Here is a 19,370-nt window from a genome sequence, read left to right on the forward strand (position 1 = left end):
TTGCCCAACATTACCCAGACTGTACAACTCCAAAAGCAATGCACTGATCATCACACACACTGCCTCTCTTCCAATCTGTGCACTCAGTTAATACCAAACTCATCCATCTGTTTTTTTCTATCCCACTTCTGTTCACAAGCTATGTAGCACTAAAAGATAAAACTGCATAATAATGGTACTTTTTACTAAAAAAAAAAAAAAAAAAAAAGCCAGTCCTCAATGATGTGAGAGGCAAACAAAATGTTAACCAATTTGTGGGAGATCAGGAAAAGGACTAGAAATTCTTAGTACATCATATTTGCCTAAAGCACTTTCAGAAACATTATCTTGGGTCTCCAAAAATGAGGCTTGTCTGTGCTAGTTCATGAAACCCATGTCCTTGCCCACAAAGAATAAGCTGCGTGTTACAACAGATCTAGATACTGACAATATTGTCTTTTTCTATTCTTATTCCTTGTTTCAACCTTGTGACAGCTCAAAATCTAAAGAGGAAGACAGACTCAAATTTTAATCGTACAGCAAGAATGAGCTAGACAACCTGCACTGTTTACCGAATCCTAAACCAATGGGAAAACAAAGAGGGGGAGGAAGCAGATGCTATCCAAAGGTGACCACATAACACAGTCTCTACTGGAGAAATCAACCTAAGAACTGTAACTCTGCTAACTGTTTGACTATGTGTAGGATCCTAAATGATTTGTAGGTACAGAGCCTGCTATCTAGACTAGGATCACTGCAGTTCTCATTTCAAAACCCCAAATACAACATATAAGCAGCTACTACTGTGTTTGGATTTGTAACAGTGAAACAGATGTCACCCAGGCCATGCTTTGAGTTCCCAAAGTAATCTAAACTGGACATAGTTGATATTCATTTCTTTACCCAAAATACTTAAAGCTTGTTTCAATAAAAAGAACAAAATTTTAAACATGATTAGCTTAGAGAATCAAACTTCCAAGAAGGACAAAACTTCTTTTGAAGACAAAGATGACTCAAGAATCTAAAGCAGAAGATACCAAGTATCAATCCACAAGGTCAAGAATTTTTCAAATGTGGTATTTTCGTGTTGTACTATAAAACTGAATCCTTAATAATGTCACATCTTCAAAACATCAGGTTAAAAAGCTTGCAAAGTTAGAGAACCATTCAACTCTGTTTACAGTCATCATGTTTGGAATCACTGAGAAACGAATTATATTTTTAATAGCACCAGAGGAAGGCAAAAGAAAACTAACATTTGAAGGCCTATGTGTCAGGCAAGATGCTTTATATATACTATCATGCTATTCTTGATAATATTTATGCAATATATTTATTTATTACTTTTTTATTGGAGTAAAACTGCTTTACAATGTTGTAGTAGTCTGCTGTACAACATGTGAATCAGCTTCAGTTCAGTTCAGTCACTCAGTCGTGTCCAACTCTTTGTGACCCCATGAATCATGGACAAGGCACGCCAGGCCTCCCTGTCCATCACCAACTCCCGGAGTTCACTCAGACTCACGTCCATCGAGTCAATGATGCCATCCAGCCACCTCATCCTCTGTCGTCCCCTTGTCCTCCTGTCCCCAATCCCTCCCAGCATCAGAGTCTTTTCCAATGAGTCAACTCTTCGCATGAGGTGGCCAAAGTACTGGAGTTTCAGCTTCAACATCATTCCCTCCAAAGAAATCCCAGGGCTGATCTCCTTCAGAATGGACTGGTTGGATCTCCTTGCAGTCCAAGGGACTCTCAAGAGTCTTCTCCAACACCACACTTCAAAAGCATCAATTCTTTGGCGCTCAGCTTTCCTCACAGTCCAACTCTCACATCCATACATGACCACTGGAAAAACCATAGCCTTGACTAGACGGACCTTTGTTGGCAAAGTAATGTCTCTGCTTTTGAATATGCTATCTAGGTTGGTCATAACTTGCCTTCCAAGGAGTCACCATCTGCAGTGATTTTGGAGACCAGAAAAATAAAGCCTGACACTGTTTCCACTGTTTCCCCATCTATTTCCCATGAAGTGATGGGACCGGATGCCATGATCTTCATTTTCTGAATGTTGAGCTTTAAGCCCCCTTTTTCACTCTCCACTTTCACTTTCATCAAGAGGCTTTTGAGTTCCTCTTCACTTTCTGCCATAAGGGTGGTGTCATCTGCATATCTGAGGTTATTGATATTTCTCCAAGAAATCTTGATTCCAGCTTGTACTTCCTCCAGCCCAGCATTTCTCATGATGTACTCTGCATATAAGACCATTCAGGTATGACCTAAATCAAATCCCTTATGATTATACACTGGAAGTGAGAAATAGATTTAAGGGACTAGATCTGATAGATAGAGTGCCTGATGAACTATGGACAGAGGTCCGTGACACTGTACAGGAGACAGGGATCAAGACTATCCCCATGGAAAAGAAATGCAAAAAAGCAAAATGGTGGTCTGGGGAGGCCTTACAAATAGCTGAATCAGCTATACATATACATATATTCCCTCCCTCTCAAGCCTCCCTCCTGCCCTCCATCCTACCCCTAGAGGTCATCACAGAGCACTGAGTTGAGCTCCCAGTGCTATACAGAAGCTTCCCACTCACTATTTTACACATGGTACTGTACATATATCAAGGCCACTCTCAACCTGTCCCACCCTCTCCTTTCCCCACTGTGTCCACAAGCCCATTCTCTCCATCAGCATCTCTGTTCTTGCCCTGCAAACAGGTTCATCCATACCATTTTTTCTAGCTTCCATATATATGCCTTAATATACAATATTTGTTTTCCTCTTTCTGACTGACTTCACTCTGTATGTCAGATTCTAGGTTAATAAACTTCACTACGAATCACCCAATGTCATTCTTTTTCATGACTGAGTAACAGTCCTTTGCATATTAAATATATGTACCACATCGTCTATACTCCTTCGCCTGTCAGTGGACATCCAGGCTGCTTTCATCTCCTGGCTACTGTAAATAATACTGCAATGACTACTGGGGTGCATGTGTCTTTTTGATTATGGTTTTCTCGGGGGTATATGCCCAGCAGTGGATTTCTGGGTCATATAGTAGATTTTTAGTTTTTTAAGGAACCTGCATACTGTTTTCTATAGTATTTATAACAATTTACATTCCCACCAACAGTGCAAGAAGGTTCCCTTTTTACTTGAAAGTTGAGGAAACCAAGTCCCAAGGGAAAAAAATAATGTGACTTCCCCAAAGTTATCCTACTAAAGATTAAAGAAAGACTTCCACCATACTCTCGAGCTATTACACCACTTATAATCATCGTTTCATCCAGTATAAGTGGTTGGACTGGCAGCCTAAAAATGTCTTCAAGTTGGTAATTTTGCAAGAGAAAAATGTGCACACAAACTATTTAGTGATATTAATGACTAAAAAATCATTAAAGAGCCTCTTGATGAAGGTGAAGAAGGAGAGTAAAAGAGCCGGCTTAAGACTAGATATTAAAAAAAACTAAGATCATAATCCGGCCCTGTTATTGCATAGCAAACAGAAGGGGGAAAGGTGGAAATAGTGACAGATTTCCTCTTCTTGGGCTCCAAATCACTGCGGATGGTGACTGCAGCCATGAAATCAAAGGACAATTGCTTCTTGGCAGGAAAGTGATGACAAACCTAGACAGTGTGTTGAAAAGCAGAGACATTACTCTGCTGACAAATGCTGGTATAGTCAAGGCTACGGTCTTCCCAGTGGTCACGTATGGTTGTAAGAGTTGGACCATAAAGAAGGCAGAATGCCAGAGAATTGATGCCTTAGAACTGTGGTGCTAGAGAAGCCTCCTGAAGGTTCCTTGGACAGCAAGGAGATCAAACCAGTCAATCTTAAGGAAGATAAGCCCCAAATATTCACTGGAAGGACTGACGCTGAAGCTCCAGTATTCTGGTCATCTGATGCAGACAACTCAATGGAAAAGTCCCAGATGCTGAGAAAGATTGAGGGCAGAAGGAGAAGACAGCATCAGAGGATGAGGTGGCTGGATGGCATCACTGATGCTATGAACATTTGTTGTTCAGTCTCTCAGTTGTGTCCAACTCTTTGTGACACCATGGACTGCAGCACGCCAGGCTTCCCTGTCCTTCACCATCTCCCAGAGCTTGCTCAAACTCATGCCCACTGAGTCAGTGAAGCCATCCAACCATCTCATCCTCTATAGACCCCTTCTCTTCCTGCCTTCAATCTTTCCCAGCATCTGGGTATTTTCTAATGAGTCAGCTTTTCTCATCAGGTGGCCATAATATTGGAGCTTCAGCATCAGTCCTTCTAATGAATATTCAGGATTGATTTCCTTTAGGATGGACTAGTTTGATCTCCTTGCAGTCCAATGAACATGAACTTGAGCAAACTCATGGTTTTTTGTTTTTTGTTTTTTGGCAAGAGAAAAATGTGCACACAAATTATTTAGCAATATTCACATTATAATAAATTCTTTTACTGATAATTTCCACTATCCATCTTTTACTATCCCAAAGCCATGTCAACATAGTAAGCAGAAAGTATCATGCATTGTGAAAAGGAGACGATCTTCTGACTACAGCAGTACCACAACTTATAAAGAGAACATTTCATTTTAAATGGCTCTTCAATTTCACAATGAAAACCTGAGCTCATGACTCCCCTCCCTCTTTTTAACCACAGAGGTATAAACTGCCCTCTGCTTCTCCGTGGATATGTCTTAGAATTACTCTAACCTTTCCTCTCTCCCTCACAGCCCACATCAAGTCTCGCAACAGTATACAAGATGAGCATTTTCCTTACTTGTTCTAGGGTAGAATGAACTTATCAAGGAGCAAACATATCTGCTGCATTAATAAATTTTTTCTTATTTTTGTTTATGTATTCTTTATTCAGGGTTTTTTCCATATTATATTTCAGTATTAACAGGATAATATTGCATGTTAACTTTGATATGTTTTTAATTTGATATACATAGAAGGATAATGATTGTTAAAATTTAGTTTCAATTATATATATATATAATTATATATATACATATATATATATACACTAATTCCCACACACAAACACATATATGTATATACTAGGTCACAATTTTTAAATGTATTCCTTACTTGTGAATCATGGTAAAAAAGATTTTTTTGAAAATCACTGTTCTACAGTGTTCTGCAAAGAGTAAAAGGGAAGATTACCAACATCTGCCCTAAATATTGAGCTATAACAGGAATATTGAAAGGTATGTAAAACATGAGTTCAAGAATAACTTTACAAACTTGGAAGATTCCTGGAAACATTGTAATATCTCCCTTTATTCTTCTTAATGTCCCCATTAACAGATGGTAGTAAAAAATCCATTTTAAAATACTTTTCAAAAATATAGAGATATATGACATAGCAATGGAAAGGGACTAGCTAAGAGAACTGGGTTTATGTATCAGCCAATCCAGGAAGCTAAGAACCCAGGAGAAAAACAGAATAGTAACTGACAGCTATTTTTAAAGACAGAGAAATAGAGAAAATAAGGCCAAATCTCTGGCACCTGCAGAAAGAAAGGATGATAAATAGCTATCCTAGGGAGGGGAGGAGACCTGATTATTTAACCTATAGAAGATGGGTGGGCTGATATGTTCAATAATTCAGTAAGTGTTTATTCAAGAGCTGCTGGGGACCAGGCACTCGTTCTGGAGTCTCCAGCACAATCTAATGATTCTTTACATCTAGCCAGAGAAAGTATCAGACAACAAATACGGAACTGAGTGCTTATCACATATTGGACTCCGAGGTGAGCCCTGGCAGGAACATGGTGATAGACAGACAGACACAAACCGTGCCCTGTTAGAGCTTCATAGTCAGAGAAGAACAGGTTAAAAAAAAAAAAAAATCAATGAAGTCATGCTAAGTATGCAAAGACCCATTAAGGAACAGTCCACAGTACTATCAAGAACACTTTTGGTATGGAGGTCAAGGAGGCCTTCCCTGAAAAGTCAAGCCCTGAAAGATGAGCACGAATCAGCGACAAATGAGAGTGGAAGGAACAGTGTGTTCCAAGGTTCCAGGCTGATGGGATTTATTCAATGATTTCATAAAGGCTTACTGATCTCTCAGTATTTGACAGTCACTGTGCTCTGGAAATAGAAAACAATAAAAACAAAGCACTCTGATTCTGTGTATCTGAATTAGAGTGGCAAGGAAGGAACGCCTTCTTGCAGAAATAAAATCAATAGGACTTAATACAAAACTAATGACTGAGAGAAAAAGGACGAGTATAAAATTATTCCCAGGTCTCCCTCTAGCACAATTTAAAAGGATGGTCAGGCTCCAGTGACAAGTACAGGCATATTTAGATAAAAAGTAAAGAATTCTGTTTTGGGCACATTGAGTCTGAAAAGCCAGCAAGGCATTCTGGTAGAGACATGGTGGTGGTGGTGGCACCTGGCAGACATACTGGCCCAAAGGCAGGAAGAAAAGCCCAAGCTACAGCCACCGGTTTGGAAATTCTGTCAGAGAGATACTAAGTCTGGAAGAGGAGAATATGACACTTCTAGATTTAGTATATGGAGAAGGCACTGGCACCCACTCCAGTACTCTTGCCTGGAAAATCCCATGGACGGAGGAGCCTGGTAGGCTGCAGTCCCTGGGGTCACTAAGAGTCGAGCATGACTGAGCGACTTCACTTTCACTTTTCACTTTCATGCATTGGAGAAGAAAATGGCAACCCACTCCAGTGTTCTTGCCTGGAGAATCCCAGGGACGGCGGAGCCTGGTGGGCTACCGTCTATGGAGTCGCACAGAGTCGGACACGACTGAAGCGACTCAGCAGCAGCAGATTTAGTATAAGGCGAGTCCCTAACACAATATACATAGACCCTGTCTGCTCCTCTGTCTGATGCTACTGTAAATTGGGCACCACATCAGGAGAAATACAAACAAATCATTGTAAAATATAAAAGCTCATTGGTCAACCCAAAATCAATCTGTAAAAGTTGTGTGAAATAGTGAATCCTTTTCCATGACATTAATAACAGGATATGATGGAATGGTGCTGAAGAGGGCCTATACATATTAATTCAATCCCTCACACTGCGACAATGAATAAACCAGCATCCACAGAGACTATGGAAGTAGTTCAAGGCTTGTTGTTCAGTCACCAAATCATGTCTGACTCGGTGACCCCACGGACTGCAGCACGCCAGGCTCCCCTGTGCACTGAGTCAGTGATGCTATCTATCCATCTCATCCTCTGCTGCCCGCTTCTCCTCTTGTCCTCAATCTTTCCCAGCATCAGGATCTTTTCCAATGAATAGTCTCTTTTCATCAGGTAGCCAATGTATTAGAGCTTCAGCTTCAGCATCAGTTCTTCCAATGAATATTCAGGGTTGATTTCCATTAGGATTGACTGGTTTGATCTCCTTGCTGTCCAAGGGACTCTCAAGAGTCTTCGCCAGCACCACAGGGTTAGCCAGCTAGTTAGTGTTCAAGGTTAACGAGCTAGTCATTGCCACAGTCAGGATACTACCTCTACAAAGCAAGAATCTAATTTAAATAAAACAACGAAACTAAAGTCGCTCATGGATTCCTTAATAACAACTTAATTTCACACGTATATTTTCTTCTTTTGAAGGAGCAGAGAAATGTACTAACCACGTTGTGCTGCTGCTGCCACTTCAGTCGTGTCCAACTCTGTGCGACCCCACAGATGGCAGCCCATCAGGCTCCACCGTCTCTGGGATTCTCCAGGCAAGAACACTGGAGTGGGTTGCCATTTCCTTCTCCAGTGCATGGAAGTGAAAAGTGAAAGTGAAGTCGCTCAGCTGTATCCGACTCTTTACGACCCCATGGACTGCAGACTACCAGGCTCCTCAGTCCATGGGATTCTCCAGGCAAGAGTACTAGAGTGGGTTGCCATTGCCTTCTCCGATTAACCACGTGAGGAAAGCTGATAACTAGGGTGAGCACAGAGTTAAGTTTACAGTCACGGAGCAAGAAAGAGTCTCAGCAGCCTGACCAGTTCAGCTCCCTCACTTCACTGACAGAATTCAGAGGAGTTAAATGATGCTCCTAAGGTCACACAGCTGGTTAGTGACTGTGCTCTGTTTCTTAGCAACAGGGATTAAAAGAAAAACTCAAGTTGCTGTACACAGCTTTCACTGCCAAATAAAAAGAAACATAAAATTAGTCTAGAGACTAATACACATTGCTGTTGAATCACTAAGTCATGTCCAACTCTTTTGAGACCTCACAAACTATAGCCCGCCAGGTTCCTCTCTCTACAGGATATTTTCAGGCAAGAATACTGGAGTGGGTTGCCCTTTCCTTCTCCAGGGGATCTTCCCAACCCAGAGATGGAATCCATGTCTCTTGCATTGGCAGGCAAGTTCTTTATCACGGTGCCATCTAGGAAGCCTGATTTTATATATATGTATGTGCTATGCTGAGTCATTTCAGTCGTGTCCGACTCTGTGATCCTATGAACTGTAGCCTGCCAGGCTCCTCTGTCCATGGGGATTCTCCAGCCAAGAATACTGGGGTGGGTTGCCAAGCCCTCCTCCAGGAGAATCTTCCCAACCCAGGGATCAAACCCAGGTCTCCCACACTGCAGGCAGAATCTCTACCATCTGAGCCACGAGGTAAGCCCATATTTACATATAGAGCTAACCAATAAAACATATGTCATTCTAGAACATGAAGAAATATTTTTCTTGAAGAGCAAAAAAAAAAAAAAAAGGAAGCCACGTCTACTTACCCACCTGTATACCAAAAGAAATGAGTAAAATACTGGGATTTTAGACCCTCCAACAAGTTTCTGCTAATCCAATATTTGAAAATCATTTTGACTAAACAAATGTTTTCTCACTAATGTGTCTATCAGTAAACTACAATAAGCAGCGTGAATGTTCCTATTTAGTAAATGAAAGATTTAATCAGCTTAAATAGCAGAGATGAGGAACAGGGATATTCCTAGGTTTTTAAACCTGCGACAGTAAGTATTGATGCTGGTGCCACTTATCTGAGATAAGTAGGCAACCCAAATCAGGAAAGATCTGATGGAAATGATAGAGCCAGCGATGCAGATATCTGAGAAAACATTAAAGCAGAAGGAACAGCAAGCGCAAAAGCGCTGAGGTAATGTGCACTTGGTATATTTAATGAACAGCAAGGATGGCTGGAGTACACAGCAAGTGAAGAAGAGAATAGTAAGAAGTGAAGTCAGAGCTGTAATGGGGAAAAAGCAGAGGTCACAGAAGTCAGGCTAAGTACATGCTCAAACCATAATGGAACTAAATTAGAAATCACTAACAAAATAAGTATGCAGAAAATCTCCAAACATTTGGAAATGAAATAATGCACTTCTAAATGACTCATGAGTTTCATGAGTCAAAGAAGAAATCTTGAGATAAATTAAAATTTTTTTCAACTAAATGATAATGAAGATACAACATATCAAAATTTGTAGGATGCAGCTAAAGGGAAATTTACAGCATTAAAAATGTACACATTAGAGTAGAAAAACATTCTAAAAATCAATAATCTGAGTTTCCCCTTAAGAAACTAGAGAAAGAAGAGAAAATTAACTGCAAAACAAGGAGAATGAAGGAAATAATAAACATTAGAATAAAATCAATGAAACTGAAAACAGGAAAACATTAATAATAATAATGATGAAACCAAAAGCTGGTTCTTTGAAAAGATCCACAAAAAAAAAAAAAAAAAAAAAACCCTGGTAAACCCCTAGCCATGTTAAACAAGAAAAAAAGCAAGAAGACACAAATTAGCAAGATCAAGAATAAAAGATAGGTAGGACATCACTACTGGGCCCACAAACATTAAAAGGGAATATTAGCATAGCATAATTTGATGCCCATAAATTCAATAATGCAGATGAAACAGAGTTGAGTATCCAAAACTATCAAAACTCACTCAAGAAGAAATAAATGAGCTCAATAGCCCTATATCTATTAAATACATAGAATTTTTAGTTTAAAACCTTTCAAAGATAAAATTCCAGGCCCAGATGGTTTAATGGGTGAATTCTACCTAACATTTAAGGAAGAAATAATACCAATTCTAGATAATCTCTTCCAGAAAAATAGAAAACCACCTCCCAAGTGATTTCATGAGCATTCCTCTAAAACCAAAAACTAGGCAAAGATATAAGAAAAGTGCAAACCAGTTATCTCTCATTAAAATAGATGTTAAAATCCTCAAAAACATTGTAGCAAATAGAGCCCAGAAACATCAAAAGAAAAATTCACCAAGTAGATTTCATCCCAAGAATGCAAGGCTGGTTAATCATTTGAAAGCTGATCAGTGTAATTCACCATATTAAAGGACTCAAAAAGAAAAGTCATGTATATTATCAATAGATTCAGAAAAAAAATTCAACAAGATTTAATACCCATTCATGATAAAAACTCTCAGCAAATTAGGAAGGAATAGAAAAAACTTCCTTAACTTAATGATAATCTATTAGAGGCTTTCCAGGTTGCTCAGTGGTAAAGAATCTTTCTGCCAAGCAGGAGATGCAGGAGACGTGGATTCAATCCCTGGGTCAGGAAGATCCCTTGGAAGAGCAAATGGCAACCCACTCCAGTATTTCTGCCTAAAAAATCCCATGGAAAGAGGAGCCTGGTAGGCTGCAGTCTATAGTATCACAAAGAGTCAGACACGACAAGGCACACAGGTATTAGAGACTTACAGCCAACATCTTACCTAACGGTGAGAGACTGAATGTTTTCACCCTAAGATCAGGAGCAAGGTCCTCTCTCACCACTGAAACAGTGGAGGAATCTGGCAGATACAACTTTAACCCAAGTGACAGGATTAACATCACCAGTGATAAGTCATACTGATGTCAAGTACCCCTGAAATGACAGGATGAGACAGGCATGTCTATGCCTCTATGATACTCTTTCTAAAAGTCTATAACTCCAATCTAACAATGAGAAAAACATCAAACACAAGTTGAAGGGCATTCTACAAAATACCTGATTAGTACTCTTTAAAACTATAGATCGCGAAAAGCAAGGAAAAGACTAAGAATATGTAACAGCCAAGAGAAGACTAAGGAGCTATGACTGAATGCAATATCCTGGGCTGGATCCTGAAACAGAAAAAAGGACATTAGTGGAAAAACGGGTGAAATCCAAACAATGTCTAGCACTTAGTAAACAGTGTTGTACCAACATTAATTTCTCAGTTTTGACAAATATATGTAAAGATGTTAGTTTTAGGGAAAACTGGTAATAGGCATACAGTAATTATTTTTGTAACTTCTCTGGAAATCTAAAATAATTCCAAAATTTAAAAACCTTTTTTAAAAAAGTAAAAGGGTAGAAAAAGATATACTGTGTAAACACTAACCAAAAGAAAGCTGGAAAGAGTATATTAATATCAGATAAAGTAGACTTCACACAAGGAATATTTCTAGGGATAAAGACAAACATTACATAGCTATGAGAGACTACTTCAATGAAAAACATAACAACCTTAACAGTATATATACTAATTACAAAAATCAAAATACACGAACTACTGGTAAAAGTAATATATGTGAAAGAAGGAGTAGACAGATCTGTTAGAGACTTCAATATTCTACTCTTTTAGATAGCAGAACAAATAGAAAATATTCTTAGAGATATAGAAGACTTGAAAAATATCAACCAACTTGACCAACTGACATTGATAGACTATTACACCCAACAACAGGAGAATACATATTCATACACATGGAATAATTACCAAGACTGACCCATGCTCTGGTCAAAAAACAAACCTCAGTATATTTAAAAGAAATGACATCAAGCAAAGTGCTGTCTGTGACCATCACAGAATTAGACTAGAAACAGGAAGATATCTGGAAAAATCCCACAAACAACTGGAAAATTATGCGAGATATGCATACATACCAACCACAGGTGTAAATCATCTCTCTCCATCCCCACTATCATCAGAGCTACATGGGGAGATGCCTTCTCCTCCACATTCCCAGGCTGGACTTTTGTGAGTCCTTTCCCCCTTCAAGAATGTCCATTACGCAAGGAAATATAGTTCATACGTTTATTACAAAAAGTTATTTCCAAGCAAATGCAGCTTGGAAGCTTGTTTCCAAGAGAATTTTCATGACTATTCTAAACTCATCAGACTCCTCAGTCTGATTTTTCACCTGGATATGTAAATATTTTTATCCTAGCCATATAACTTTCAATCTGCCCCAAACATATTCAAACCAAATCTACAGAACTCTTTAAAGAAAATATTGTTGTACTCCGACAGCTTTTGGTAAAAAAAAACAAACCAACAGTATTTTCAGATTCATTATAACACTACTACGTCTACTCCTTAACGAAACATAGGCCCTTTCCTGAATTATGAATATCTTCTTCAAAAATGACCTTTTAAAAAGAGCTCTGAAACTGTTCACCTATCCAAGGTGAAGATGCCTTAGATAGATGTCCATTAGCACCGCCTAGTGGAGCAAATAACCGAGGTTCAACATCTTTTCCTTATCTTCTTAGAACTGAAGACACCTGCTGAAGCAAGATGGACCCTTTTTCGGAAACTCAGAGAGACAGTGAAGGACAGGGAAGCCTAGCATGATGCAGTTCATGGGGTGGCAAAGAGCTGGACACAACCTAGCAATTGAACAACAACAACTCATCATATCACCTGGAGTAAAGAGGAAACAGTGTTTAAAGAACTTAAGTGACTTGAATGTGACTGCAGAGACACCAGGTCCCCTGATTCTGGCCCTTTTTCTACTACATGCTATAGCTACGTGGGAGGAAAAAAATTAACCTCAACTCTTACCTTATACCACAAACAAAATTGAAGTGGAAATGAATCATAGACCTAAAATCAAGAGCTAAAACCACAAAATTTCTGAAAGAAAGCATAGGAAAAAATTTAATGACCCAGATTTGGCAAAGATTTCCTAAATATAACACAAAAAACGCTAACTATAATGAAAAAATCACTAAATAAGACCTATCAAAATTAGACCATAGCAAAGCAAAGAAACTTTGCTCTCTAAAAGATAGGTACACTTAGAAAAATTAAAAAGGAAGCCACAGACTGGCAGAAAATATTTGCAAAGCACATACCCAACTAAAGGGAGTTCCCAGGTGGCACTGGTGGTAAAGAACCCACCTGCCAATGCAGGAAACTAAGAGACACAAGTTCGATCCCTGGGTCGGGAAGATCCTCTGGAGAAGGGCATGACAACCCACTCCAGTGTTCTGGCCTGGAGACTCTCATGGACAGAGGAGCCTGGTGGGCTATGGTTCATAGGGTCGCAAAGATTTGGACATGACTGAAGCAAATTGGCATGCACTCATATCCAACAAATAGGCAAAAGATTTAAATATACCTTTACCAAACAAGATATATGTGTCTGACTCACAAATACATGAAAAGATGCTCAATGTCCACTAATCATTTGGGAAATCCAAATTATAAATACAATGACTACCACTACTCTAGAGCACTGGTAATACCACCAGAATGCCTAAAACCAAAAAGAGACTGCTCATACCAAGTGTCAGTAAGTATACATATTGAGCAGCCCAAACTCTCATACAATGCTGGTGGAAATGTAAAACTGTACAATCACTTGGAAACAGTTCAGCAGTTTAAGCATACACTGTACCTACTATACACCCAGCCATTCCACTCTCCAGCTGTTCACCAGAGGAAAGAAAGCACATGGCCACCCAAAGATCCGTAAATGAATGTTTACAGCCACTTAGTTTGTAATACCCCCAAACTAGAAATGATCCAAATCTCCATCGACTGGTGAATGCATAAACAAAATGGACTATATCTTTAAAATGGAATTATCAATAATAAAAAGGAATGAACCATTGATACATGCAACATCATGAATGAACTTGAAAATTATGTTGAGTAAAAAGAAGCCAGATGAAAAAGTAAGTAGCTACTATATGATTGATTTCTATAAAATTCTATAAACTGAAAACGTATCTGTAGTGTCAGAAGGCAGATCAGTGGTTGCCTGGAGCGGGGGAAAGAATGAGAAGGAAGGGAAAGAACATTACAAAGGAGCACAAAACTACACTGAGGAGTGATGGCTGTGTTCATTATCTTAATGGTGATGATGCTTTTATGGGGGTAGATATATATGAAGTGAAAGTCACTCAGTCATGTCCAACTCTTTGCGACTCCATGGACTATACAGTCCATAGAATTCTCCAGGCCAGAATACTGCAGTGGGTAGCCTTTTCTTCTCCAGGGGATCTTCCCAACCCAGGGACTGAACCCAGGTCTCCCACATTGCAGGCAGATTCTTTACCAGCTGAGCCACAAGGGAAGCCCATATATATATATACGTGTGTGTGTATATAAATGCATCAAACTGTATGGTTGAAGTATGTGCCAGTTATTTGACATCAATTATACCTCAACAGAACTGAATGAAAAACTATATACTCATCCAATAACCAGCATTCCACTCTCAGGCATTAGCCAAGAGATAGGAAAACATATGCCTATGTTCTAGAACAGGAGAATTTGCGACTGAAGTATACTGACAAAAAGCAGATCATCTGTTGCCCAGGCTCAGGGTGGAGGATTAACTGCAAAGGGGCACCATCTGGGAGACAAGATTTTATAACTACATGAATTCTCTGGATAGGAATTTTCCTATACATCCAAAGTAAAGGATGTTCTGAATTGCCAGCAGTTTATTTAAAAGACCAAGAACAATTATTCTTTACCGAACATGACTCTACACCAAGCATTGTGCCCTCCACATACATTCCCAAATCTTCTTAACAATCCTACAATGTAGGTTTTATTATTCCCAGTTTAGATTAGGAGGCTTGGGCCCAAATAAGAAACTTAGCCTAGGTTTCTCAATAGATAAATGAGCAAGTCTCGGCCTCGGAGAATAAATCTGGTATGTCTTAATATAAAGTATTTCTGACACTACATACTGCCTTCTCAATGCCCAACATACTTATTAACTAGAGATGACTTCTATTCTACTAAAATTTAAGAAAAGTGTGTTTGCTTCCTTAAACAAGTATCATTACTTCCTTGAACACAAGTATTTGCTGGTACAATGCCACTCATTCCCCAGGAGATGCCTAATACAAAGCACGTACTCAATAAATATTTTGTGTGTCTTAAGCTAAATTAATTAAAAAAAAAAAAAAAGCTAAGATTAGGGCATCTGGTCCTATCACTTCACGGCAAATAGGGGAAAACTGGAAGCAGTGAGAGATTTTATTTTCTTAGGCTCCAAAATCACTGCGGATGGTGAGGGCAACCATGAAATTAAAATTTCTATCCATACTCTGATGATATATCTTGTATTTTAATTTGAATTCCCAGTTTGCTGTTGTGCTGTCTCTTTGAATGAAATACAAATCTTTTGAGAGTGTCATGGGGAAAAAAAAGACACTTGTTCCCTGGAAGAAAAGCTATGACAAACCTAAACAGCACATTAAAAAGCAGAGACATCACTTTGCCAACAAAGTTTCGTATGGTCAAAGCTATGGTTTTTCCAAAGTCATGTACAGATGTGAGAGGTGGACCATAAAGAAGGCTGAGCATTGAAGAATTGATGCTGTCAAACTGTGGTGCCAGAGAACATTCTTGAGAGTCCCTAGGACAGCCAGGAGATCAAACCAGTCAGTCCTAAAAGAAATCAACCCTGAATATCATTGGAAGGACTGATGTTGAAGCTGAAACCAATAATTTGGCCTGATGTGAAAAGCCAACTCATTGGAAAAGACCTTGATATTGGGAAAGACTGAAGGCAAAAGGAAAAGGGAGAGGCAGAGGATGAGATGGCTAGAAAGGATCATCAACTCAATGGACATGAATTTGAGCAAACTCAGGGAGATAGTGGTAGACAGGGGAGCTTGGCGTGCTGCAGTTGTCCACGGGGTCACAAAGAGTTGGAAACAACTTAGAACTGAACAACAGCAACCTAAATTCATAAAATTTATTCTAAAGTAATTGCTAGTTGCATTTTAAATCTTCTCCATTATTAGCATCTCTGATTTGGAGGGGGAATTACACTGTAAGACACATCTGCACACAAGAATATAATAGATTTCACTATTATTTCTGACATCATTACTACATACCAATATTATAAAGTCAAAAAGGTGGTGACTGTGAAGAACTAAGAATGAACACTTTCTCCCTGCCTCTCACACCTGGTGGCCAACAATGGCCAGCAAAAAATATTGCAAAAAAGCAAAATATCTATGTTGAAAGAGGTATAAATTTAAAGATCACTGAAACACTCACGCGTGCATGCTCAGCTGCTTCAGTCGTGTCCGACTCTTTGTGATCCTATGGACTGTAGCCTGCCAGGCTTCTCCATCCACGGGATTCTCCAGGCAAGAATACTGGAGTGGGTTGCCATGCCCTCCCCCAGGGGATCTTACCAACCCAGGGATCGAACCTGGGCCTCCTGCATTGCACTCCTCATTACCATTGAGCCACTGGGGAAGCCCTTAATTCCCTTCATGTGACCCTAATTCTAAGAGTTATGATTTTTACCACTTAGTTGAGTCAATACTTTAAATAATAATGTGACTACTAAGAAACCACTATACAACAAGATTGGGAGTAAGGCAATAAAACCCCAAATTTTTACTGGGAACTAATTAGATAAGTTTGGGGACAAAATTCAGTCTCCTTGTGCCTCACTTAGCTACGTCTAAAGTGTCAGTATGAACTAATCATTCATGAAAATAAACATATACACACACAAACATATATATACATTTATAACATACACACATCTATATGCCATAATACAGGTACACTGCGGTTACAGAACTTAACCTGCATTTTATTTGAATCTTCATACAAGCATTTGTTTTAGCATTACTTTATAGTATATTTTCTCATAGAAACCTGTAGGTATTTTATTTATTTATTTATATTTATTTTTTCATATTTATTTATTTGGCTGTGCTGGGTCTTACAGCACATGGGATCTTCGGTCTTCATTGTGGCATCTGAACTCTTTAGTTGAGGCATGTGGGATTTAGCTCCCTGACCAGGGATTGAACCCAGGCCCCCTGCATTGGGAGCACAGAGGCTCAGCTACTGGGCCACCAGGGAAGTCCCACATGTAGGTATTTAAATAGGGTATCAAAAAACAGCTATATTAACAAGATGAAAACTGCTCAAATCTCTCACAATTGCATCCTGTTATTAAGCTCTAGGTCTTCCCAATGACATTATACGGGTCACCTTTACATTGATGAAAATAGTTTACTCTTTATTTTTAAGCTTTTCTTGCAGATCCCATGAAAGCATTCTGCTTTCCACTGATGTCACAGAGAGCCTTCAGAAGCTTCAGTAAATAGGAAAAAAAGAAACAGATGCCTCCCATCGTTGTTCTCATAGCAAAAGATAAGCAAAAGGAGATGGGAAATAATCTCCAAACCCCTTAGATTCAGAGACCTAGTACTTTTCCAAAACAGGGAGTTCAGGGTTTGCCAAGCACTTAAGTAATGAGGCCTCAGCGATGATGCAAGACATACAGCTGGAATCCATTATGTACACCTCTGAATATGTGAAACAGTGATCCTGCTTATCCTAGGATGCGAAAATGAAGATGCCTCCAATTTCTATGCACAAAGGCAAGAAATCTGTGCATCACTTTCACACTGGATAACTTGGATGATTTTTTAAAAATAGGACCCTTGGAATCATTAAAAAGCACAGCAACGAGAGGTGGCACCCTTGAAAGAAGACCTTCTAATAACCAAGAGTCTCCTAGCCAAGTCATCTAGCACAATTAAAAACTAAGTGTAAAAATTCATGGAAACTCTCTTACATGGAAAGAAAAAGTTGTATGACATAAGTAAATCAGATACAGAACAACAGATAATTATATGGGCTATTACATAGGTAGTTCATTATTGATATACTAGAAATTTCTGTACTAGAAAGTTTGTCACTTTTGTTTCCTGAAAAACATAGGGTGAGACCACTCATGCACTGCTGGGGGCAGTGTAAACTGTGCAAGCACTTGGGAAGATGGTTTAGCAGTATCTTCTAAGCGGGACATATGCATATGCTGTGACCAGGAGTTCTATGTCTATGAACATAACTAAAAGAAATGCATGTGTATATTCACCAAAAGACTTGTACAAGAATGTCTGTAGCAGCATTATTCATAACAGCCAAAATCTGAAAACAAATGTCCACCAAGAGTATATATGGTATGTTCATATAATAGAATATCACACAGGCATGAGGATGAACAATCTATTCCTCCATGCAACAATATGAACAAATCTCTTTTCTAAAAAGTTGAGTAAGAGTAGCTAAACAAAAAACTGTATATTCCATGGTCCTTACTATATTGAGCCCAAACTCAGGCAAACTAATCTATGCTGTTAGATGTTAGGATAGTCGACACCCTTTGCAGGGAATGGGGGAAACTGGGAAGGGTACAAGACAGGCTGCTAGGCTAACACAACTAGACAACAGGTTACATCCTGTTTCTTAATCTGGATGCCGGCTATAGGGGTGTTTTTTAACTTGTGAAAGCATAACAAGCTGTGTATTTTATGATGTGAGCTCATTTCTGCATATGCTCCAAAAGTTTGTTTTAGAAAACAAACTATATGTTTATGACAGTACCTCTTTAACTGAGATTCTTAATCCATTATTTTCTGTTTTTTAGAACAGAACGGTTAAAGAAGAATAGACCAGACCATAGACCAAACTCAATACAGAGACAAGAGAGGAATATTATATGAGTATCCAAAGATAAAGCAAGGCCATCACAGCGCATGCTCTGAAAAGGGATCGTATATCTCTCAACAAGGTGTTAGAAGACTCTCAGCTAAGCAACACTCTCCACTTCCCTGGCAAAGGCAAGCTGAGAGCTTAGAGCTAATAGACAGCTCTCTGAAATACCCACACGCTTCTGTTCTAGCCAGGTGAGCTGTAACCAAGAGTCAGCTGTGTTTGTTCTCAGACCAGTTTATCCCAATTTATTTGATACTGCAATTACATAATTTAATTAAATATTACATAAACATATGAATGCAAAGAGTCGTTTCTATGACAACTAAATTGAAAGTTTTAGAAAAACTCAAAGATAAGTTGCCAAAGAAAACTGTTATTGAATTAGGAAGAACAAGACAACTTGCAAAAGATGAGCAAATAAGATCATAAAAATCTAAAACAGGCTTTCAGACTGCTTCAAAAGCATCTTTAAATTCTCAACTTTAAAGAGACCTGACCTTGACACTGTAAATGTATTATGGAAGTATTTATGCAAGAAAAAGGATTATGAACTGTGTTAAGCACACCCTGACTCAAAAGGCAATGGATCTACAACAAAACTCTGGCAAACAAATGTATTTTTTACACTAAAATGAAATACTGAAAGTATGTATCAATTTTATGATTC

General features: G+C 38.9%; 1 protein-coding gene across 5 annotated transcripts in view; it reads right to left on the reverse strand.

Moving 5' to 3' along the window:
- Positions 1-19,370, reverse strand: part of PPP4R4 (protein phosphatase 4 regulatory subunit 4) — a 101,231-nt gene that overhangs the window by 73,649 nt on the left and 8,212 nt on the right. The window lies entirely within an intron of this gene.

This window comes from Bubalus bubalis, chromosome 20 (assembly GCF_019923935.1).
Source record: "Bubalus bubalis isolate 160015118507 breed Murrah chromosome 20, NDDB_SH_1, whole genome shotgun sequence".
In the NCBI taxonomy this organism is placed as follows: domain Eukaryota; kingdom Metazoa; phylum Chordata; class Mammalia; order Artiodactyla; family Bovidae; genus Bubalus; species Bubalus bubalis.